We start from the raw sequence: 17,449 nt of genomic DNA, 5'->3' as shown, positions 1-17,449 counted from the left end.
CTCTTCTCGCTAACCAACTTACAGTGGAAAGCATCGCCTCAAGAAGTAGTCGTCTACCAGTGGACACCAAATCGTTGCCCCCAAGATGTACTATGACTATAGCCGGCGGTGACCTCGTCCGCCCTAACAAACCCTCAACAAATGATTGAAACTGGTCAATACAGAGCCCGCCCTTTCCGTAGAAGGACACACTGTACCCGTATTCCCCAGCCACGTGAATCATGTCACCTGCTTTGAATACGTCCGCGGCCCGCCTCACGTATGAGTGGCCCACGACCCACACCTCCTTTTTCACAGCCGGTGATGTCTGACCGCTGACCCGGTGTTGGGTCGACTGCACAGTCCGCCCCGCCTCGTAGGCTTGCGCAACTGAAAACCAAACAAAAACAAGAAGCGTGAGTACATCATTACAGCTTCACAACATGTGCAACCGCACATACCTTTTATAACAGTTCGAGGACCAACGCCCCACACGTTTAACTTGTTCGACATTCAGACCCCTGGCTGTAGCCTCTGTAGCAGCCCCTATCCGAAAGGAATGGGTCCCAAACTCGCCGGGGTTCAAGCCCGCAGCGGAAATTGACATCGCAAGCACCCGCTGAAACTGAAACCTCGTCAGTGGGGTGGTGTCAGCGTGTCTCAACAAGGTCCCCCCCCATGATGCCACCCTTTGCGCTAAATATTCCTCTACGCAACTTACCGGGCACATGGAGGACCCGGGAATCCTTTGTATGATTATGCAGTCCCCCATCGCACCCTGGTCGGTCTTGGACCTGACAAACGAGATGGACATTGTCTCCCCTCTGACCTGAACGTGCTCTCGCACAGTCCCCCCATCACATCCCGCTTGTTCCTCGCCACTAGTTCGCTTACCCGCATAGCCCCATGGAATGCCAGCGCAAAAGCGGCTCGGAATAACACTGTTTCATGCTGGGATGAACACGTTGAAGGGAGTACAGATAATAACAGGGCCAGCCTATCCAGACCTATCGGGCGCCTTTCATCTACTCTGCGACCCTCAAGGCGTTGCCACCCACGTAGCGCTCTTTGTACAACGAAAGACGCTGTCGGGTCCTGGATCCCATAAGCCCTCGCCACAAAGGAAATGGCTGCCCGATGCCTCTGGGCCGTAGCCACAGATTTGCCTGCCTGATGTAAAGACAGCAGGAAATTTACTACCCACTCCTCCTGGCCCCAAAGCTCCCCTCCAGCAGTCCCCAAAAAGGCCAAATAGGAACGGAACGCCCCTTCATATGCCTTCCTTGTCCTGGGTGCTAAACTCTCTCCCACGAGGTTTCGTAGTTCGGGGCACCGAGAGACCAGAGAGCTTCGGGAAAGGGTGCCGCCACCGGGTCCGCTGTGGGCAGAAAACCCCAGAAGGCCTGCATACGGAAACGAGAAAGCGCATCAGCCGCTTGGTTCATCACCCCCGGCACATGTCTTGCCTTAAATAGGACATTCAATTGCATACACAACAAAACAATTTCTTTGAGCAGCCTCAGGATCCATTTGCATCGTGCCGCCTGGCTATTGATACACTCAACCACGGTCATGTTATCAGACCAGAATACCACAGAGTGATCTCTAAACCCCTCAGGCCAAGTTTTCAGGGCCACCAGAATGGGGAACAGTTCAAGAAAAGCAATGTTACTCGTCAGCCCACCCTCATGCCACCATGACGGCCATTTTTGAGCCGACCATTGCGTGCCAAATATGGCACCAAAACCAATGCTCCCTGCCGAATCTGTCCACAGCCCCAGCTCCTCGGAGGACACCGCCGGTTTGTTCCAGACAACTCGACCATTGAAATCCGCCAGAAATGCCAACCAAATGCGCATGTCCTGGCGAACCTCGGCCGAGAGCCTCGTGCGATGGTGACCCTCCTTCAGGCCGACCATGGCCTGAGCGATCGAGCGGGAAAAGGGGCGGGCCATCGGTATTACTCTCAGGGCAAAATTCAGCTGTCCCACCAATTGTTGTAATTGCTGCAGCTTAACCTTAGACTGACTAATACACGTTTCCAGGGATGCCCTGAACCTTAGCACTTTGTCTCTTGGTAAACGAAAACAACCCTCCTCCGAGTCGAGCTCGATCCCCAGAAACTCGAGGCAAGTCAAAGGACCCACAGTCTTACCTGGTGCCAATGGCACACCAAAATGATTCATTAAGACACAAAATTCATTCAAAGCCTGACCACATTCTGGATCCCCGGCTGCCCCTAGAAACAAAAAGTCATCGAGATAATGCATAACCTGTTGAAACCCCGTCTTCCTTGTGAAGACCCATTGCAGGAAACAACTGAACTGCTCAAAATAGGCACAAGATATAGAGCACCCCATTGGCATACATCTATCCATGTAGTAGTGTCCCTGAAACATGAAACCAAGAAGACGCTGATCGTCTGGATGTACCGGGAGCAACCGGAACGCTGACTCGATATCAGATTTCGCCATCAGCGCACCGGGCCCTAGGCGATTCAATATGGCTACAGCCTCATCGAAAGATGCATACCGCACTGAACACACTTCCGGGTCTATCGCATCATTTACGGAAAGACCACGTGGGGCTGACAAATTATGTATCAGCCGAAACTCACCCGGGTCCTTCTTGGGGACCACCCCTAAAGGGGAACAAACAAAGTTAGCAACCGGTGGCACGTTAAACGGACCGGCGACTCGACCTCGAGCCACCTCTTTCCCGATCTTCTCTTGTACCACGGTCGTGTGCTGCAAGACTGATATTTGGTTTTTACATTTCGCTAAACCCTGAAACTCCCCCACTGGGATGCGGAAACCATACGAAAACCCGTTCCGCAACACCCCAGCGGAAGCGTGATCCGGGTATTCGCTGAGCCAAGGAATCATTGCCATGGAATCAATCGGAGTAGGTAAAGGCGCCCCTCGGACTATTTCAGACCTGTTTGGCGCCTCCTCTACCCCCGTTATCACCCGTTTTGGCTCTGCACATGGACTCAGGATGGGACGCTTGCCCACACCCACTACATTCGTGCCTAAATTTGCATGACCCCTGGGGCCTCGTACATTTACCCCTGTTAAAGTTCCAACAAATCCCCCTTTTACCTGTGGTGCCGTTCGGCCTGGAGTGGTAGTCGTTACTCGCACCTGATCGAAAGGGCGTCCCAGCATATTGGCGGGAGGACTCCCCCACACTACTCCCTACCAATGGCAAATTCAACATACCAGTATCCTCCATTTTCGACCATGACACAGAATCGTAACAATCCCAAGTTAAGTTTTTATCATGTTCTTTCGCTTTTCTGAAAATATTATCGTAACAGAACCACTGATTGTCCCCATATGACACAGAATACCCCATGATCCGTGACTGATAAATCGGCAATTCAGACAGCAATTCGGGCCTACGTTCGCCCAGGATGGATGTAAAAATCCCCCACGCCTTGCCCCAATTGCCAATGTTTTCATTTACCTTAAAGGCGGCCATCTTTGCGCGCCAAACACTCGGATGCATGAGCTCCTTTTGGCTCTTAACATGCTCCATCTCATAATGATCGGTAAGCAACAAGAAGATGTTTACATACTCATCTGCCCATATCTTCTCCTTAATAGCTAGATGGACATGTTGACCCAACTTTTCCCTTCGTGACGGGGCAGACTCATCCCTCGCAATCGGCAATGGCCGCTTACCTGAACCGGAAGCTGTATCTGCGGCTGAGCCTATCCCAGGTGGCTTTCCTCCTGCCGCAGCCGGCGTGATAACTGGAGATGCTGCCTTCGCCGCCTCCCTCGTTTCACGCAGGTGCCTCATCAAAACCCGTGCGTCATCAGCCGTGGCGCCCTCGCTATTTTTACCCAACCACGCTGCTAATTGTGCTGCCAGCTCGGGCGGCATATCCTCCCCGGACACGGGGGTGACCACCACGGGAATCGGATTCCCCTCCGCCGGCACCGGAGTTGGCTCTTCGAGTGGGGTGCAGGGAACCGGGATGTCCCCTCCAGCTGCTCCCCTTCTGGGCCTCTTGCCTTTTCCTCCCGGAGCTGCTCCAGCCAACGGACGTTTCGGTCCCTCTTCCCCGTCTTTTTCCGCCATTCGCTTCTTTAGGTCGGTCACCTCTTTCATAAGAACACGCAGCATCTGGTCGGTAGTCATTCGCTTTCCAACTTTCTTAGGCATTCCCCAACAGAGTATCTGTAAGACAAACAAGAAAGATTACCACACTCAAAATTGGCTCTTCGTTCCGTCTCGAGCTCACGTGCAGCGAGGGGGTGCAGCTTCAGAGCACAGGAACAAGAGGATGCGTTCTTGGCTTGTTGCTCCTTTTATCCGTCTTCAGGGCGGGCGTAAACCCGCCCCTGCCTGCCCCTAGGGCGTGGCCGGCCGCGTCAGTGTCTAGGCCAGCCCACTCTAGGGCGGGAAAAAGCGCGCCCCGGCTACGCCGCTTCGGGCATACCAGCCGAGGCTCGCCTCCCGCCCAAAAATTGGCTTCCTGGGGGGCTCGTGGTACTCAACCATACGTTCGGGGGGACCGAATGGTCGCCCCTTTCCAAATTAATCTGTTTTTTAAATGATCCAGTTTTACTTTAATAAATAATATTAAGGACTACTTCTCCTGTTCCACAGTTTCAAGCCTGTACTTTCCGGCACAGCTTAGCATGATCCTCTCACTCTTTCATGATGTACTGATATTATGTCATTCTAATTTTCCTGAAAAGCTGGGGATATAGCTCAGTGGTAGAGCATTTGACTGCAGATCAAGAGGTCCCTGGTTCAAATCCGGGTGTCCCCTCAGACTATTTTGATTCTGTTGTTTCTAGTTGGGACTTTTCATCAATTCCTTTTGGATCATCTTTGACAGAGTCAGTGTTCCCTTGGATATTGCACTTTAATAGCATTACAGAGTTTGCTGCTCAAAACCTGTGAGTAAATGCAGTTTTAACACTCGGCTTGGTGTTCCCTTTGGGAACTTTCTGAAAGATCATTGATCTTTTTTGGAATTTGGCTCTTCCTTTTACAGACCTAAAGAAAGGGAATGGACTATGAAACAAATTGACAAATGTATTATACTGTTTGGTGCTTTCTTGAATCGCACTAAAGAAATGGCTTAGAATACTGTGCAGCGATGCAGTCAGTCTATTTCTCATTTCACCTGTGTCCTCAGTCTTACATATATTCCACCTTTTCCCTGTGCATTAAAAGTATGTGCTTGTTTGAAGCACTTCATTTTTGTGCAACGTAGGAACTATTTAATTTCTCCTTAAATGCCCTGCCTACGTGCAAGATGTACGAACCATTGTTGCAGTTGCAAGAAGGCTGGCCTGAAGAATCAGGCCATTTGCAAGCACAAAGTGGCTTTTTCTGATGTTTTAAATCGAAGGTCCGTGAAAGGGGTGTTTGGGTGTACCTTCCAAATACCGAATTGTAGTGGTATGTAGAAATGTTTTTCCCCTGTAATGTGGCCCAAAACAATCATACTTCATCACCATCTGAGTGATTGTGGTAACCAAACATGAAACAATAAGGTATCCCGTAAAAACCTCTTCCCCTTTGAGAATGTTTCAAAACAAACATTTTAAGTGCAGGCATTGGTCCTATGTGCCACTGCCTATTCAAATAAAATACCAATCAAACAAATACATATATTTTTTTTAATGATCCATTTTTCCTTTAATAAATAATATTAAGAACTACTTCTACAGTTCCACAGTTTCAAGGTTGTACTTTCCGGCACAACTTAGCATGATCCTCTCACTCTTTCATGATGTACTGATATATTGTCATTCTGATCTTGGTTGACAGCTGGAGATATAGCTCAGTGGTAGAGCATTTGACTGCAGATCAAGAGGTCCCTGGTTCAAATCCGGGTGTCCCCTCATACTATTTTGAATCTGCTGTTTGTAGTTGGGAATTTTCATGAATCCCATTTGGATCATCTTTGACAGAGTCAGTGTTCCCTTGGATGTTACACTTTAATACCATTACAGTGTTGCTGATTAAAACTTGTGAGTAACTGCATTTTTTACACTGGGCTTGGTATTCCCTATGGGAAATTTCTGAAACATCATTGATCCATTTTGGAATTCGGCTCTACCTTTCACAACTCTAAACAAATGGAATGGACTATGAAACCAATTGACAAATTTGTTAAACTGTTTGGTGCTCTCTTGAATCGCACTAAAGAAATGGCTTAGAATACTGGGCAGCTATGCAATCAATCTATTTCTCATTACACCTGTGTCCTCAGTCTTACATATATTCCATCTCTTCTCTGTCCATACAAAGTATGTGTGTGTTTGAAGCACTTCATTTTTGTGCAACTTAGGAACTCTTTAATTTCTCCTTGAAAGCTCTGCCTACGTGCAAGGTGTACAAACCCTTGTTGCAGTTGCAAGAAGGCTGGTCTGAAGAATCAGGCCAGTTGCAAGCACAAAGTGGCTTTTTTTGATGTATTAAATTGAAGGTACTTGCAAGGGGTGTTTGGGTGTTCCTTCCAAATACCGAATTGTAGTGGTATTTAGAAATGTTTTTCCATCGTAATTTGGCCAAAAAACAATCATACTTCACCATCTCGGTGATTGTGGTAACCAATCATCAAATGATAATGTGTCACGTAAAAACCTCTTCCCCTTTAAGAATGTTTCAAAACAATCATTGTATGTAGAGGCATTGGTCTTATGTACCACGGCCTATTCAAATAAAATAGCAATGAAAAAATTAATCTGTTTTTTAAATGATCCAGTTTTACTTTAATAAATAATATTAAGGACTACTTCTCCTGTTCCACAGTTTCAAGCCTGTACTTTCCGGCACAACTTAGCATGATCCTCTCACTCTTTCATGATGTACTGATATTATGTCATTCTGATTTTACTGAAAAGCTGGGGATACAGCTCAGTGGTAGAGCATTTGACTGCAGATCAAGAGGTCCCTGGTTCAAATCCGGGTGTCCCCTCAGACTTTTTTGATTCTGTTGTTTGTAGTTGGGACTTTTCATCAATTCCTTTTGGATCATCTTTGACAGAGTCAGTGTTCCCTTGGATATTGCACTTTAATAGCATTACAGAGTTTGCTGCTCAAAACCTGTGAGTAAATGGAGTTTTAACACTCGGCTTGGTGTTCCCTTTGGGAAATTTCTGAAAGATCATTGATCTATTTTAGAATTATGCTCTTCTTTTTACAGCACTAAAGAAAGGGAATGGACTATGAAACAAATTGACAAATTTGTTATACTGTTTGATGCTTTCTTGAATCGCACTAAAGAAATGGCTTAGAATACTGTGCAGCAATGCAGTCAGTCTATTTCTCATTTCACCTGTGTCCTCGGTCTTACATATATTCCACCTTTTCCCTGTGCATTAAAAGTATGTGCTTGTTTGAAGCACTTCATTTTTGTGCAACGAAGGAACTATTTAATTTCTCCTTGAAAGCTCTGCCTACGTGCAAGATGTACAAACCCTCGTTGCAGTTGCAAGAAGGCTGGTCTGAAGAATCAGGCCAGTTGCAAGCACAAAGTGGCTTTTTTTGATGTATTAAATCGAAGGTACTTGAAAGGGGTGTTTGGGTGTTCCTTCCAAATACCGAATTGTAGTGGTATGTAGAAATGTTTTTCCTCCGTAATTTGGCCAAAAAACAATCATACTTCACCACCATCTCGGTGATTGTGGTAATCAATCATCAAATGATAATGTGTCATGTAAAAACCTCTTCCGCTTTAAGAATGTTTCAAAACAATCATTGTATGTAGAGGCATTGGTCTTATGTACCACTGCCTATTCAAATAAAATAGCAATGAAACAAATTAATCTGTTTTTTAAATGATCCAGTTTTACTTTAATAAATAATATTAAGGACTACTTCTCCTGTTCCACAGTTTCAAGCCTGTACTTTCCGGCACAGCTTAGCATGATCCTCTCACTCTTTCATGATGTACTGATATTATGTCATTCTAATTTACCTGAAAAGCTGGGGATATAGCTCAGTGGTAGAGCATTTGACTGCAGATCAAGAGGTCCCTGGTTCAAATCCGGGTGTCCCCTCAGACTATTTTGATTCTGTTGTTTCTAGTTGGGACTTTTCATCAATTCCTTTTGGATCATCTTTGACAGAGTCAGTGTTCCCTTGGATATTGCACTTTAATAGCATTACAGAGTTTGCTGCTCAAAACCTGTGAGTAAATGCAGTTTTAACACTCGGCTTGGTGTTCCCTTTGGGAACTTTCTGAAAGATCATTGATCTTTTTTGGAATTTGGCTCTTCCTTTTACAGACCTAAAGAAAGGGAATGGACTATGAAACAAATTGACAAATTTATTATACTGTTTGGTGCTTTCTTGAATCGCACTAAAGAAATGGCTTAGAATACTGTGCAGCGATGCAGTCAGTCTATTTCTCATTTCACCTGTGTCCTCAGTCTTACATATATTCCACCTTTTCCCTGTGCATTAAAAGTATGTGCTTGTTTGAAGCACTTCATTTTTGTGCAACGTAGGAACTATTTAATTTCTCCTTAAATGCCCTGCCTACGTGCAAGATGTACGAACCATTGTTGCAGTTGCAAGAAGGCTGGCCTGAAGAATCAGGCCATTTGCAAGCACAAAGTGGCTTTTTCTGATGTTTTAAATCGAAGGTCCGTGAAAGGGGTGTTTGGGTGTACCTTCCAAATACCGAATTGTAGTGGTATGTAGAAATGTTTTTCCCCTGTAATGTGGCCCAAAACAATCATACTTCATCACCATCTGAGTGATTGTGGTAACCAAACATGAAACAATAAGGTATCCCGTAAAAACCTCTTCCCCTTTGAGAATGTTTCAAAACAAACATTTTAAGTGCAGGCATTGGTCCTATGTACCACTGCCTATTCAAATAAAATACCAATCAAACAAATACATATATTTTTTTTAATGATCCATTTTTCCTTTAATAAATAATATTAAGAACTACTTCTACAGTTCCACAGTTTCAAGGTTGTACTTTCCGGCACAACTTAGCATGATCCTCTCACTCTTTCATGATGTACTGATATATTGTCATTCTGATCTTGGCTGACAGCTGGAGATATAGCTCTGTGGTAGAGCATTTGACTGCAGATCAAGAGGTCCCTGGTTCAAATCCGGGTGTCCCCTCATACTATTTTGAATCTGCTGTTTGTAGTTGGGAATTTTCATGAATCCCATTTGGATCATCTTTGACAGAGTCAGTGTTCCCTTGGATGTTACACTTTAATACCATTACAGTGTTGCTGATTAAAACTTGTGAGTAACTGCATTTTTTACACTGGGCTTGGTTTTCCCTATGGGAAATTTCTGAAACATCATTGATCCATTTTGGAATTCGGCTCTACCTTTCACAGCTCTAAACAAATGGAATGGACTATGAAACCAATTGACAAATTTGTTAAACTGTTTGGTGCTCTCTTGAATCGCACTAAAGAAATGGCTTAGAATACTGGGCAGCTATGCAATCAATCTATTTCTCATTACACCTGTGTCCTCAGTCTTACATATATTCCATCTCTTCTCTGTCCATACAAAGTATGTGTGTGTTTGAAGCACTTCATTTTTGTGCAACTTAGGAACTCTTTAATTTCTCCTTGAAAGCTCTGCCTACGTGCAAGGTGTACAAACCCTTGTTGCAGTTGCAAGAAGGCTGGTCTGAAGAATCAGGCCAGTTGCAAGCACAAAGTGGCTTTTTTTGATGTATTAAATTGAAGGTACTTGCAAGGGGTGTTTGGGTGTTCCTTCCAAATACCGAATTGTAGTGGTATTTAGAAATGTTTTTCCATCGTAATTTGGCCAAAAAACAATCATACTTCACCATCTCGGTGATTGTGGTAACCAATCATCAAATGATAATGTGTCACGTAAAAACCTCTTCCCCTTTAAGAATGTTTCAAAACAATCATTGTATGTAGAGGCATTGGTCTTATGTACCACGGCCTATTCAAATAAAATAGCAATGAAAAAATTAATCTGTTTTTTAAATGATCCAGTTTTACTTTAATAAATAATATTAAGGACTACTTCTCCTGTTCCACAGTTTCAAGCCTGTACTTTCCGGCACAACTTAGCATGATCCTCTCACTCTTTCATGATGTACTGATATTATGTCATTCTGATTTTACTGAAAAGTTGGGGATATAGCTCAGTGGTAGAGCATTTGACTGCAGATCAAGAGGTCCCTGGTTCAAATCCGGGTGTCCCCTCAGACTTTTTTGATTCTGTTGTTTGTAGTTGGGACTTTTCATCAATTCCTTTTGGATCATCTTTGACAGAGTCAGTGTTCCCTTGGATATTGCACTTTAATAGCATTACAGAGTTTGCTGCTCAAAACCTGTGAGTAAATGGAGTTTTAACACTCGGCTTGGTGTTCCCTTCGGGAAATTTCTGAAAGATCATTGATCTATTTTAGAATTTGGCTCTTCTTTTTACAGCACTAAAGAAAGGGAATGGACTATGAAACAAATTGACAAATTTGTTATACTGTTTGGTGCTTTCTTGAATCGCACTAAAGAAATGGCTTAGAATACTGTGCAGCGATGCAGTCAGTCTATTTCTCATTTCACCTGTGTCCTCAGTCTTACATATATTCCACCTGTTCCCTGTGCATTAAAAGTATGTGCTTGTTTGAAGCACTTCATTTTTGTGCAACGAAGGAACTATTTAATTTCTCCTTGAAAGCTCTGCCTATGTGCAAGATGTACAAACCCTCGTTGCAGTTGCAAGAAGGCTGGTCTGAAGAATCAGGCCAGTTGCAAGCACAAAGTGGCTTTTTTTGATGTATTAAATCGAAGGTACTTGAAAGGGGTGTTTGGGTGTTCCTTCCAAATACCGAATTGTAGTGGTATGTAGAAATGTTTTTCCTCCGTAATTTGGCCAAAAAACAATCATACTTCACCACCATCTCGGTGATTGTGGTAATCAATCATCAAATGATAATGTGTCATGTAAAAACCTCTTCCGCTTTAAGAATGTTTCAAAACAATCATTGTATGTAGAGGCATTGGTCTTATGTACCACTGCCTATTCAAATAAAATAGCAATGAAACAAATTAATCTGTTTTTTAAATGATCCAGTTTTACTTTAATAAATAATATTAAGGACTACTTCTCCTGTTCCACAGTTTCAAGCCTGTACTTTCCGGCACAGCTTAGCATGATCCTCTCACTCTTTCATGATGTACTGATAATATGTCATTCTAATTTTCCTGAAAAGCTGGGGATATAGCTCAGTGGTAGAGCATTTGACTGCAGATCAAGAGGTCCCTGGTTCAAATCCGGGTGTCCCCTCAGACTATTTTGATTCTGTTGTTTCTAGTTGGGACTTTTCATCAATTCCTTTTGGATCATCTTTGACAGAGTCAGTGTTCCCTTGGATATTGCACTTTAATAGCATTACAGAGTTTGCTGCTCAAAACCTGTGAGTAAATGCAGTTTTAACACTCGGCTTGGTGTTCCCTTTGGGAACTTTCTGAAAGATCATTGATCTTTTTGGGAATTTGGCTCTTCCTTTTACAGACCTAAAGAAAGGGAATGGACTATGAAACAAATTGACAAATTTGTTATACTGTTTGGTGCTTTCTTGAATCGCACTAAAGAAATGGCTTAGAATACTGTGCAGCGATGCAGTCAGTCTATTTCTCATTTCACCTGTGTCCTCAGTCTTACATATATTCCACCTTTTCCCTGTGCATTAAAAGTATGTGCTTGTTTGAAGCACTTCATTTTTGTGCAACGTAGGAACTATTTAATTTCTTCTTAAATGCTCTGCCTACGTGCAAGATGTACGAACCATTGTTGCAGTTGCAAGAACGCTGGCCTGAAGAATCAGGCCATTTGCAAGCACAAAGTGGCTTTTTCTGATGTTTTAAATCGAAGGTCCGTGAAAGGGGTGTTTGGGTGTACCTTCCAAATACTGAATTGTAGTGGTATGTAGAAATGTTTTTCCCCTGTAATGTGGCCCAAAACAATCATACTTCATCACCATCTGAGTGATTGTGGTAACCAAACATGAAACAATAAGGTATCCCGTAAAAACCTCTTCCCCTTTGAGAATGTTTCAAAACAAACATTTTAAGTGCAGGCATTGGTCCTATGTACCACTGCCTATTCAAATAAAATACCAATCAAACAAATACATATATTTTTTTTAATGATCCATTTTTCCTTTAATAAATAATATTAAGAACTACTTCTACAGTTCCACAGTTTCAAGGTTGTACTTTCCGGCACAACTTAGCATGATCCTCTCACTCTTTCATGATGTACTGATATATTGTCATTCTGATCTTGGCTGGCAGCTGGAGATATAGCTCAGTGGTAGTGCATTTGACTGCAGATCAAGAGGTCCCTGGGTCAAATCCGGGTGTCCCCTCATACTATTTTGAATCTGCTGTTTGTAGTTGGGAATTTTCATGAATCCCATTTGGATCATCTTTGACAGAGTCAGTGTTCCCTTGGATGTTACACTTTAATACCATTACAGTGTTGCTGATTAAAACTTGTGAGTAACTGCATTTTTTACACTGGGCTTGGTTTTCCCTATGGGAAATTTCTGAAACATCATTGATCCATTTTGGAATTCGGCTCTACCTTTCACAGCTCTAAACAAATGGAATGGACTTTGAAACCAATTGACAAATTTGTTAAACTGTTTGGTGCTCTCTTGAATCGCACTAAAGAAATGGCTTAGAATACTGGGCAGCTATGCAATCAATCTATTTCTCATTACACCTGTGTCCTCAGTCTTACATATATTCCATCTCTTCTCTGTCCATACAAAGTATGTGTGTGTTTGAAGCACTTCATTTTTGTGCAACTTAGGAACTCTTTAATTTCTCCTTGAAAGCTCTGCCTACGTGCAAGGTGTACAAACCCTTGTTGCAGTTGCAAGAAGGCTGGTCTGAAGAATCAGGCCAGTTGCAAGCACAAAGTGGCTTTTTTTGATGTATTAAATTGAAGGTACTTGCAAGGGGTGTTTGGGTGTTCCTTCCAAATACCGAATTGTAGTGGTATTTAGAAATGTTTTTCCATCGTAATTTGGCCAAAAAACAATCATACTTCACCATCTCGGTGATTGTGGTAACCAATCATCAAATGATAATGTGTCACGTAAAAACCTCTTCCCCTTTAAGAATGTTTCAAAACAATCATTGTATGTAGAGGCATTGGTCTTATGTACCACGGCCTATTCAAATAAAATAGCAATGAAAAAATTAATCTGTTTTTTAAATGATCCAGTTTTACTTTAATAAATAATATTAAGGACTACTTCTCCTGTTCCACAGTTTCAAGCCTGTACTTTCCGGCACAACTTAGCATGATCCTCTCACTCTTTCATGATGTACTGATATTATGTCATTCTGATTTTACTGAAAAGCTGGGGATATAGCTCAGTGGTAGAGCATTTGACTGCAGATCAAGAGGTCCCTGGTTCAAATCCGGGTGTCCCCTCAGACTTTTTTGATTCTGTTGTTTGTAGTTGGGACTTTTCATCAATTCCTTTTGGATCATCTTTGACAGAGTCAGTGTTCCCTTGGATATTGCACTTTAATAGCATTACAGAGTTTGCTGCTCAAAACCTGTGAGTAAATGGAGTTTTAACACTCGGCTTGGTGTTCCCTTTGGGAAATTTCTGAAAGATCATTGATCTATTTTAGAATTTGGCTCTTCTTTTTACAGCACTAAAGAAAGGGAATGGACTATGAAACAAATTGACAAATTTGTTATACTGTTTGATGCTTTCTTGAATCGCACTAAAGAAATGGCTTAGAATACTGTGCAGCGATGCAGTCAGTCTATTTCTCATTTCACCTGTGTCCTCGGTCTTACATATATTCCACCTTTTCCCTGTGCATTAAAAGTATGTGCTTGTTTGAAGCACTTCATTTTTGTGCAACGAAGGAACTATTTAATTTCTCCTTGAAAGCTCTGCCTACGTGCAAGATGTACAAACCCTCGTTGCAGTTGCAAGAAGGCTGGTCTGAAGAATCAGGCCAGTTGCAAGCACAAAGTGGCTTTTTTTGATGTATTAAATCGAAGGTACTTGAAAGGGGTGTTTGGGTGTTCCTTCCAAATACCGAATTGTAGTGGTATGTAGAAATGTTTTTCCTCCGTAATTTGGCCAAAAAACAATCATACTTCACCACCATCTCGGTGATTGTGGTAATCAATCATCAAATGATAATGTGTCATGTAAAAACCTCTTCCGCTTTAAGAATGTTTCAAAACAATCATTGTATGTAGAGGCATTGGTCTTATGTACCACTGCCTATTCAAATAAAATAGCAATGAAACAAATTAATCTGTTTTTTAAATGATCCAGTTTTACTTTAATAAATAATATTAAGGACTACTTCTCCTGTTCCACAGTTTCAAGCCTGTACTTTCCGGCACAGCTTAGCATGATCCTCTCACTCTTTCATGATGTACTGATAATATGTCATTCTAATTTTCTTGAAAAGCTTGGGATATAGCTCAGTGGTAGAGCATTTGACTGCAGATCAAGAGGTCCCTGGTTCAAATCCGGGTGTCCCCTCGGACTATTTTGATTCTGTTGTTTCTAGTTGGGACTTTTCATCAATTCCTTTTGGATCATCTTTGACAGAGTCAGTGTTCCCTTGGATATTGCACTTTAATAGCATTACAGAGTTTGCTGCTCAAAACCTGTGAGTAAATGCAGTTTTAACACTCGGCTTGGTGTTCCCTTTGGGAACTTTCTGAAAGATCATTGATCTTTTTTGGAATTTGGCTCTTCCTTTTACAGACCTAAAGAAAGGGAATGGACTATGAAACAAATTGACAAATTTGTTATACTGTTTGGTGCTTTCTTGAATCGCACTAAAGAAATGGCTTAGAATACTGTGCAGCGATGCAGTCAGTCTATTTCTCATTTCACCTGTGTCCTCAGTCTTACATATATTCCACCTTTTCCCTGTGCATTAAAAGTATGTGCTTGTTTGAAGCACTTCATTTTTGTGCAACGTAGGAACTATTTAATTTCTTCTTAAATGCTCTGCCTACGTGCAAGATGTACGAACCATTGTTGCAGTTGCAAGAACGCTGGCCTGAAGAATCAGGCCATTTGCAAGCACAAAGTGGCTTTTTCTGATGTTTTAAATCGAAGGTCCGTGAAAGGGGTGTTTGGGTGTACCTTCCAAATACCGAATTGTAGTGGTATGTAGAAATGTTTTTCCACCGTAATGTGGCCCAAAACAATCATACTTCATCACCATCTGAGTGATTGTGGTAACCAAACATGAAACAATAAGGTATCCCGTAAAAACCTCTTCCCCTTTGAGAATGTTTCAAAACAAACATTTTAAGTGCAGGCATTGGTCCTATGTACCACTGCCTATTCAAATAAAATACCAATCAAACAAATACATATATTTTTTTTAATGATTCATTTTTCCTTTAATAAATAATATTAAGAACTACTTCTACAGTTCCACAGTTTCAAGGTTGTACTTTCCGGCACAACTTAGCATGATCCTCTCACTCTTTCATGATGTACTGATATATTGTCATTCTGATCTTGGCTGACAGCTGGGGATATATCTCAGTGGTAGAGCATTTGACTGCAGATCAAGAGGTCCCTGGTTCAAATCTGGGTGTCCCCTCATACTATTTTGAATCTGCTGTTTGTAGTTGGGAATTTTCATGAATCCCATTTGGATCATCTTTGACAGAGTCAGTGTTCCCTTGGATGTTACACTTTAATACCATTACAGTGTTGCTGATTAAAACTTGTGAGTAACTGCATTTTTTACACTGGGCTTGGTATTCCCTATGGGAAATTTCTGAAACATCATTGATCTATTTTGGAATTCGGCTCTACCTTTCACAGCTCTAAACAAAGGGAATGGACTATGAAACCAATTGACAAATTTGTTAAACTGTTTGGTGCTCTCTTGAATCGCACTAAAGAAATGGCTTAGAATACTGGGCAGCTATGCAATCAATCTATTTCTCATTACACCTGTGTCCTCAGTCTTACATATATTCCATCTCTTCTCTGTCCATACAAAGTATGTGTGTGTTTGAAGCACGTCATTTTTGTGCAACTTAGGAACTATTTAATTTCTCCTTGAAAGCTCTGCCTACGTGCAAGGTGTACAAACCCTTGTTGCAGTTGCAAGAAGGCTGGTCTGAAGAATCAGGCCAGTTGCAAGCACAAAGTGGCTTTTTTTGATGTATTAAATTGAAGGTACTTGCAAGGGGTGTTTGGGTGTTCCTTCCAAATACCGAATTGTAGTGGTATTTAGAAATGTTTTTCCATCGTAATTTGGCCAAAAAACAATCATACTTCACCACCATCTCGGTGATTGTGGTAACCAATCATCAAATGATAATGTGTCACGTAAAAACCTCTTCCCCTTTAAGAATGTTTCAAAACAATCATTGTATGCAGAGGCATTGGTCTTATGTACCACGGCCTATTCAAATAAAATAGCAATGAAAAAATTAATCTGTTTTTTAAATGATCCAGTTTTACTTTAATAAATAATATTAAGGACTACTTCTCCTGTTCCACAGTTTCAAGCCTGTACTTTCCGGCACAACTTAGCATGATCCTCTCACTCTTTCATGATGTACTGATATTATGTCATTCTGATTTTACTGAAAAGCTGGGGATATAGCTCAGTGGTAGAGCATTTGACTGCAGATCAAGAGGTCCCTGGTTCAAATCCGGGTGTCCCCTCAGACTTTTTTGATTCTGTTGTTTGTAGTTGGGACTTTTCATCAATTCCTTTTGGATCATCTTTGACAGAGTCAGTGTTCCCTTGGATATTGCACTTTAATAGCATTACAGAGTTTGCTGCTCAAAACCTGTGAGTAAATGGAGTTTTAACACTCGGCTTGGTGTTCCCTTTGGGAAATTTCTGAAAGATCATTGATCTATTTTAGAATTTGGCTCTTCCTTTTACAGCACTAAAGAAAGGGAATGGACTATGAAACAAATTGACAAATTTGTTATACTGTTTGATGCTTTCTTGAATCGCACTAAAGAAATGGCTTAGAATACTGTGCAGCGATGCAGTCAGTCTATTTCTCATTTCACCTGTGTCCTCAGTCTTACATATATTCCACCTTTTCCCTGTGCATTAAAAGTATGTGCTTGTTTGAAGCACTTCATTTTTGTGCAACGTAGGAACTATTTAATTTCTCCTTGAAAGCTCTGCCTACGTGCAAGATGTACAAACCCTCGTTGCAGTTGCAAGAAGGCTGGTCTGAAGAATCAGGCCAGTTGCAAGCACAAAGTGGCTTTTTTTGATGTATTAAATCGAAGGTACTTGAAAGGGGTGTTTGGGTGTTCCTTCCAAATACCGAATTGTAGTGGTATGTAGAAATGTTTTCCCTCCGTAATGCGGCCCAAAACAATCATACTTCATCACCATCTGAGTGATTGTGGTAACCAAACATGAAACAATAAGGTATCCCGTAAAAACCTCTTCCCCTTTGAGAATGTTTCAAAACA

At 42.0% G+C, this 17,449-nt stretch overlaps 11 non-coding genes across 11 annotated transcripts; all 11 read left to right on the top strand.

The window, feature by feature from the left end:
* Window positions 1–4,693: 4,693 nt before the first annotated feature.
* Window positions 4,694–4,765, top strand: TRNAC-GCA (transfer RNA cysteine (anticodon GCA)). The gene has a single exon. It is a non-coding gene; the product is annotated as a tRNA-Cys (tRNA).
* Window positions 4,766–5,777: 1,012 nt separating this feature from the next.
* TRNAC-GCA (transfer RNA cysteine (anticodon GCA)) lies at window positions 5,778–5,849 on the top strand. Its single transcript has one exon. It is a non-coding gene; the product is annotated as a tRNA-Cys (tRNA).
* Window positions 5,850–6,856: 1,007 nt separating this feature from the next.
* TRNAC-GCA (transfer RNA cysteine (anticodon GCA)) lies at window positions 6,857–6,928 on the top strand. The gene has a single exon. It is a non-coding gene; the product is annotated as a tRNA-Cys (tRNA).
* A 1,012-nt stretch (window positions 6,929–7,940) lies between these two features.
* Window positions 7,941–8,012, top strand: TRNAC-GCA (transfer RNA cysteine (anticodon GCA)). Its single transcript has one exon. It is a non-coding gene; the product is annotated as a tRNA-Cys (tRNA).
* A 1,012-nt stretch (window positions 8,013–9,024) lies between these two features.
* TRNAC-GCA (transfer RNA cysteine (anticodon GCA)) lies at window positions 9,025–9,096 on the top strand. The gene has a single exon. It is a non-coding gene; the product is annotated as a tRNA-Cys (tRNA).
* Window positions 9,097–10,103: 1,007 nt separating this feature from the next.
* On the top strand, window positions 10,104–10,175 carry TRNAC-GCA (transfer RNA cysteine (anticodon GCA)). Its single transcript has one exon. It is a non-coding gene; the product is annotated as a tRNA-Cys (tRNA).
* Window positions 10,176–11,187: 1,012 nt separating this feature from the next.
* On the top strand, window positions 11,188–11,259 carry TRNAC-GCA (transfer RNA cysteine (anticodon GCA)). The gene has a single exon. It is a non-coding gene; the product is annotated as a tRNA-Cys (tRNA).
* Window positions 11,260–13,350: 2,091 nt separating this feature from the next.
* Window positions 13,351–13,422, top strand: TRNAC-GCA (transfer RNA cysteine (anticodon GCA)). The gene has a single exon. It is a non-coding gene; the product is annotated as a tRNA-Cys (tRNA).
* A 1,012-nt stretch (window positions 13,423–14,434) lies between these two features.
* TRNAC-GCA (transfer RNA cysteine (anticodon GCA)) lies at window positions 14,435–14,506 on the top strand. The gene has a single exon. It is a non-coding gene; the product is annotated as a tRNA-Cys (tRNA).
* Window positions 14,507–15,518: 1,012 nt separating this feature from the next.
* On the top strand, window positions 15,519–15,590 carry TRNAC-GCA (transfer RNA cysteine (anticodon GCA)). The gene has a single exon. It is a non-coding gene; the product is annotated as a tRNA-Cys (tRNA).
* Window positions 15,591–16,600: 1,010 nt separating this feature from the next.
* TRNAC-GCA (transfer RNA cysteine (anticodon GCA)) lies at window positions 16,601–16,672 on the top strand. The gene has a single exon. It is a non-coding gene; the product is annotated as a tRNA-Cys (tRNA).
* Window positions 16,673–17,449: the final 777 nt, after the last annotated feature.

Source organism: Lissotriton vulgaris, chromosome 1_1, assembly GCF_964263255.1.
Source record: "Lissotriton vulgaris chromosome 1_1, aLisVul1.2, whole genome shotgun sequence".
Taxonomy (NCBI): Eukaryota; Metazoa; Chordata; class Amphibia; order Caudata; family Salamandridae; genus Lissotriton; species Lissotriton vulgaris.
The sequence above is the reverse complement of the archived record's forward strand: the minus strand, read 5'-3'. Positions and strand labels throughout refer to the sequence as shown.